General features: G+C 39.1%; 1 long non-coding RNA gene across 1 annotated transcript in view; it reads left to right on the top strand.

The window, feature by feature from the left end:
* Positions 1–344: 344 nt before the first annotated feature.
* The window catches only part of LOC102501544 (uncharacterized), an 8,476-nt gene continuing 2,683 nt past the window's right edge, over positions 345–6,137 (top strand). Inside the window, exons 1-2 of the long non-coding RNA XR_001369702.2 lie at positions 345–679; positions 3,370–3,451. This is a non-coding gene — a long non-coding RNA (uncharacterized LOC102501544). The remainder of the gene's footprint in view (positions 680–3,369; positions 3,452–6,137) is intronic.

The following is a 6,137-nucleotide window of genomic DNA, read 5'->3' as shown; positions in this document are numbered from 1 at the left end:
CAAAATACAGGCCTCATTTTGCTATTGTTTTTACTGTTGACTTGAATTTATTTCCTTGTATATTTTGTGATATTTGATAACTCAAGTTTGAATTTTATGAGGCCTAAGTTGAAAATGCAGAGAAGATTGGCATTTTTTTGCTCCTATGACTTGAAACTACTGCAACTCAACATCCCTTCAAAGTAGATTTTTTTTAAAGAATTATTTATTTTATTTTATTTATTTAGTCATTTATTTTTTAATTTAATCAGAGAGAGACACAGAGAGAAAGGAAAGGTGAGAAAGCAAGCCACCAGGTCTGGGACTCAAACCATAGTTGACCATATGGGAGAGTCCAGCACCTTAACCACCATGCCGCCTGCTGGCCCCAAAATAGATTATTAATCAGTTTTTAGAGCCTTGAAAATATTGTGCATCTATTTTCCCAAAGTGAATAAAGGCCAGCTTATGTGTAGAAGAACTCAGAGAATTTATCTCCCCTTTTCCACCATCAAAAGTAAAAGATAATTTTCTTTGTTATCTTCTACAGGGTATAAATTTTTTCTTTCACCCCTTTTTATCCTATTTGATCTCTCATGGCATCTTCTCATTGGAAAAGCCCAGACATTATCTATGACCCCCTACCTCATCATTACATTCGACCATCTAAATACCAGGGATGGGCCAGGACTCTGAGAAGGTACCTGCCTTGGTCACTTTTTCCATTCTGTATTCCCAATTTTACTCCATTTTTGGTCTTTGAGAAGTTTCTTTATCTTCTTGTTAGCACAACTATATTTAAAAGTTGGGAAAGTTAAAAAAAAATCCAGAATTTTAAGTTAAGGCATGGGGTTGGAACAAGACATGTAGCTTACCATACTGCCAAATATGGAAGTCCAGTTTTCAATGCTTTTTCTTGCTTGTAATTTATTCTATTACTTTTAAGTTGGTACACTAGAAAGATCACTAGAAAACTGGTGTTGGTTTCTCAGGCTCTTAAATGACACTGATCTATCCAGGAATCGAGGGCTTTGATCCAGTAGGAAGAATCTCTAGCACTTCTGATTCTAGTCAGTTACTTGGACTCTCTCCTAATTTGTCATTTTCTTGTTTTTTCTCCCTATGTGAATCCAGAGCATAGTTAAGTCAGACCTTTGTTTTTATTCCTCATCTTAGAGCCAATATTAACCAGATGGACTTGAACACAGATTTGAGTTTCTGGGATTTCAGACCTTGCGATGCCTAGAGTTTGCCTTTGCTCACATCATTGACCTTTTTGCTTTCTACTGTCATGACTGAGCATTCCACTTGGACAGATCTGACCCCAAGCATTCTACTCTGCTATTAGTCACTTGACTTGTGCCTGGAAAAGCTTGTCCCCACTCAAAAAAGGGAAAATATCAGGAAGAAAGATACTCTCAGCTCTACCTATGCCTTCTAGGCTGACAAAGATCAAATTTTGATTTTTCAAGACCAATATACTCCAAGAACGTTTTTGATTTATTCTTACCCATGTCTGTATGAATATTGTAGCATCTCTTACTAGGTATTAGATATTGATCTGTTGATACCACATTGAACAAATGTTCTCTAGGCCTCCTCTAAATAGCTTTTTAGTGGGGTGTTTTTATTTATGTAGACTCTCCAGACTATTGAGTTGCAGTTTTTATCGCTGCTCCAAACATGGTCTCTAGATCCAAGGAAACTTCTCTTTATGTGCACGTTTTCTTTTCTAAATAAAATACCATGGACAGAGGAATGCAGTATTCTTATTGGCTTGGTTTATTACATGTAACGATTGCACAAGTCAGGAAATGGTTTAAGTCAGAAACATGAGTGGAGGAAATCATGCATACTCATATCAGAAGAAAAGATACATTCAGGATAAATAAAATCAATGATTACTACCGTGTCTCACTGCCCTTTTGACAAAGTCTGACTACAAAAGGGTTCAGTAGAAAGTATCTCCTCACCCTGAAGACACTCTTGAATTTTCTTTTCTTATAACTTTAACTAATTGAATCTATCAATGCACTCCCCCCCCACACACACACTTGTGCTTAGACAACCTGGACCGTTGAGACCTGCATAGTCAGGGCATCTGTTTCCTGTACCTAACAGAGTTTACATTTCTCTCTAGGCCCAATTCTATTTCTTGAGATCTTCCATTTTCTGGCTCACTACAAGTTACAAATCTGAATAACAATGATTTGAGTAACTAAACAATGATAAGTACAAAGAAAAAAGACAAAGTGAGGCCCAGTCAGTGGCATGGTAGTTAAGGCAACTGGATCCCACATGACTGACTACATAATTCAAATCCTGGACCCGACAGCTTGAAAAACACATGGGGTGTGTGTGTGCACACTTAGAATCCTGAGAGGAGATTGGAAGAGAAGGGGTTGCCCAGCATTCTGGCCTTTCCCATGTCCCTAGTCTGTGATGCCCAGCCTGCCAGTCAGTTTGGCGGTATGGCCACCCTCCTGGGGAGTAATTTCTCACTTTCTCTCTCTCTGTTTCTGGGTAGTCCACGTGACCTATAGCAAAAACCACAAGAAGAAAAAAAAGGTGAGCCTGCAATTGGTTAGTGCAAATGGGCTTGATTCTGTTTAACAATCCTACCACATGAGGGCAATAGTAAGCAAGAGAAGGGGAGTCAGACATAAAGACTAATACACATGGCTTCGAATCAATAACTGGTCCAACAGTGTCTCAGAATATGACAAGACATTAACGTCTCCTTGGAACTGACGTCTCCTTGGAACTGAGATGAATGGGGAAGAGCAAGAAGAGAGAGTGAAGATAGGGGATAAAGATTTTCTTTCTACTTCAACATCTATCTTTCCAATAATTTTTCTAAGTATAAGAGATAATGTACTATTCAGTAATTTTTTTTTTTTTACCTAGGAATATATTTTCCATGTCCTTAAGTATTTGATAGAGCATAATTTTTAATCAGTAGATGAATTTTTAAAAAACATACTTTAATATATCTAATCAAAACACTATAATGACACTTGAGGTATTTTCAGATTTTCTATATTATAAAAGATGCTATAATTAATTTACATAAGGTTATATATTTGCCAAGAGCCATGGTTATTTCCTCTGAATAAATGACTAAAGGAGAAAATGCTATTAAAATGAATACAGAATTTTAAGGATAAATATTGCTAAATTCTCCTCTAAGGTTGTGCCAATTTATACTCCACAAAAAACACATTAGTTGCTTATTTATTTGTCATTACCATACCAATGCTTGGTAATTATTTCTTAATCCTTGCTATTTGTTTTCCTTTTTATTCATGTTTCTTAAATCATAATGAGGTTGAATATTTTATTCACATATTTATTGCTTGTTTTTATTTATTTATTTCAATTTTGCATTAGATCCCTTGATCCAGAAACCTCTTATCAGTCACTTGGCTCGTTTGGATATGCGGCATCCTAGTTACCCCCAGGACAAGAATGTGTAAGCAAAAAGAAATTCGTGTCATTGTGTTTTTGAAAAAGCACATCTCTTTCTTTATGTGCATTTTGTTCAAGTTTTCTTTTCTTCCTCCACCTCATATTTCTTCTCTCCCCTTTCCTCCTCACATGGCTGCCCCTTTAAAGAGTTTGTGGAAACATCTAGATCAGACCCAATCTGAGTCCTCACAACAGGAAATTGAGCCCAGCACTCTGGCCTTCCCCATGTCCCTAGTCTGTGATGCACAGCCTGCCAGTTGGTTTCCTATGCCACCCATTCTGATGAGTTCACCTCAGAGTCCCTTTTACTATCAGTAGACCATCTTATTAAAATGGCACTTGGGAGCTGGGTGAAGCAGCGAGGAGGGGAATGAGCAGCGTCGCAGAAACGGGAGAGGAGGGTAAAGAGGGAATCCTGATGCTTGAGGAGAACATTTTTAACTGGATTTACTTTGGAAATAGGCTCCACTTACTCTTTTATTAATAAAACCCCAGTGTTCTAGTGTGTTTGATAACTGGAGTGGACTACATTTTAACACATCTTTCTCTAAATGGCAAAGTTGTTTTTAGGATATTGGGAAATAATAATAATGGCCAGAAAGATTTTCTTTTATTAAACCTTATAACATGTCATGTCAGTAGAAATAATTAAGTGAATATAAGATTCATTAAATAAGCCAGCCACTGGCATAAGGCAGCTGGATCCCACATGGCCGACTATGTGGTTTGAGTCTGCACAAGGTGCCAGGAAAACACACTGGGGGTGTGTGTGCATGACCAAAATCCTGAGAGGAGAATGGCCATCCCCCCGGGGGTGCTTTTTCATTTTTCCTTTTTCTCTCTTTGTCTCTCTCCAGTAAGTGTATGTGCCCACTAGCAAAAAATTAACAACAAAAGAGATTTATTAAAAAAACAGAATGTGAGCCAGCAGGTGGCATGGTGGTTGGGGCACTAGACTCCCACATGGCCAATGGCAGTTTGAGTCCCAGACCTGGTTTCTTTCTTTCTTTCCCTTTCTCTCTCTCTGTCTATCTGGTTAAAATAAAAATAATAATAATAAATGCAATTTAATTAATTAATTTTTAAAAAGAGTGAAAATTTCTTTTACTGAACCTGCTATACATAATCACACTATTGAAAAGGTTTTTAAAAATAAAAAGTGAAATTGGGACCAGTAGTTGGTGTAATGGCTATGTTGCTGGACTTCCATGTATTCGACTGTGGTTCGAGTCCTGGACATGATGGCTTAAACTCATGCCGGTGTGTGCGTGCGTGTGTGCCCAAGATTCTGAGAGGAGAACGGAGGAGAAGGAATTGCAGCGTGGCCATTCCCCTTGGGTGGGAGGGGGAATGTGGGGGCGGTTGGTGATTTCTCACTTTTCCTTTCTCTCTCTCTTTCTCTCTGTCTCTAACTCTATCTCTAGCAAGTGTACATGTCCCATAGCAAAACTAACTAACTAACTAACTAACTAACTAACTAACTAAATAGAAACTAAGTTTATCTTATCATATGGAATGGCAGAAGTGATGAAGTAACTTGTTTTTTCTTCTTTACAATCACTGTGCTAACATTGTTTATTTGAATCTTTTATTTAAACATTAGAATATGTGGTATTATTGAACCAGCAGATGGCATAATGGTTACATCGCTGGCCTCCCACATAGTAGACGACAGTTTGAGCACCAGACCCAGCAGCTTAAAACTCATGCCTGGCATGTGTGCGTGGATGCCCAAAATCCCAAGAGGAGATTGGGGGAGAAGGGATCGCAGCATTGCCCCCTGGTGGGGGTGATTCTTCACTTTCTGTCTCTGTCTCTCCAGTGATACATGTGCCCTATAGCAAAATCTCTTTAAAAAGAAAGAAAGAAAAGAATACATGGTATTAGGGAAATTGGAGACACCAACTGCACACAAACTTAGCTTGAATGATTATGAACCTTTACAACTTATTCTTAATTGCATACATGGGGCCAGCCAAGTGGCATGGTGGTTAAGGTAACTTGGCCAACTGTGTGGTTAGAATCCAGACCTGGCAGCTTGGAAGACATGCTGGGTACATGTGTGCCCAGAATCTCTAGAGGAGAATGGAGGAGAAATCCCTGAGGAGTGATTTCTCACTTGCCTCTTCTCTCTTTTTCCTTTTTTAAAAAAGAGGTTTTTGCCATAGGGCAAAGGAGAGACAGAGACAGTGAGAGGGACAGTAATAAATCACCCTCTAGGGGGATGGCCACGCTACAATCCCTTCTCCATTCTCCTCCTAGGATTTTAGGTATGCACACACATGTGGCCAGTGTGAGTTTCAAGCCTCTGGGTCTGGGGCTTGAATTTTGGTTGGCCATGTGGGAGTCCAGCGACATAACCACTACACCATCTGCTGACCCCTCCCTTTCTCTCTGTCTCTCTAGTGAGTGCACACTCCCTATAGCAAAAACAAAACAAAACACACACACACACACACACACACACACACACACACACAGAGGTAGCTAAGTTTGAATGGGTCAAAGTTCTCTTAATTAACCTCCATGCAGAAGGTAAAGTTTATGAAAGAATAAGCAACAGAAATGCTAATTTGGGGCCAACTGGTGGCAGGATGATTAAGGTGGTTGGATCCCACATGGCCAACCGTGCAATTCAAGTCCTGGACCCATTGGCTTTAAAAACATGCTGGGGATATGTGTGTGCATGG

Source organism: Tupaia chinensis, unplaced genomic scaffold, assembly GCF_000334495.1.
Source record: "Tupaia chinensis unplaced genomic scaffold, TupChi_1.0 Scaffold145367_1, whole genome shotgun sequence".
NCBI lineage: Eukaryota > Metazoa > Chordata > Mammalia > Scandentia > Tupaiidae > Tupaia > Tupaia belangeri.
The sequence above is the reverse complement of the archived record's forward strand: the minus strand, read 5'-3'. Positions and strand labels throughout refer to the sequence as shown.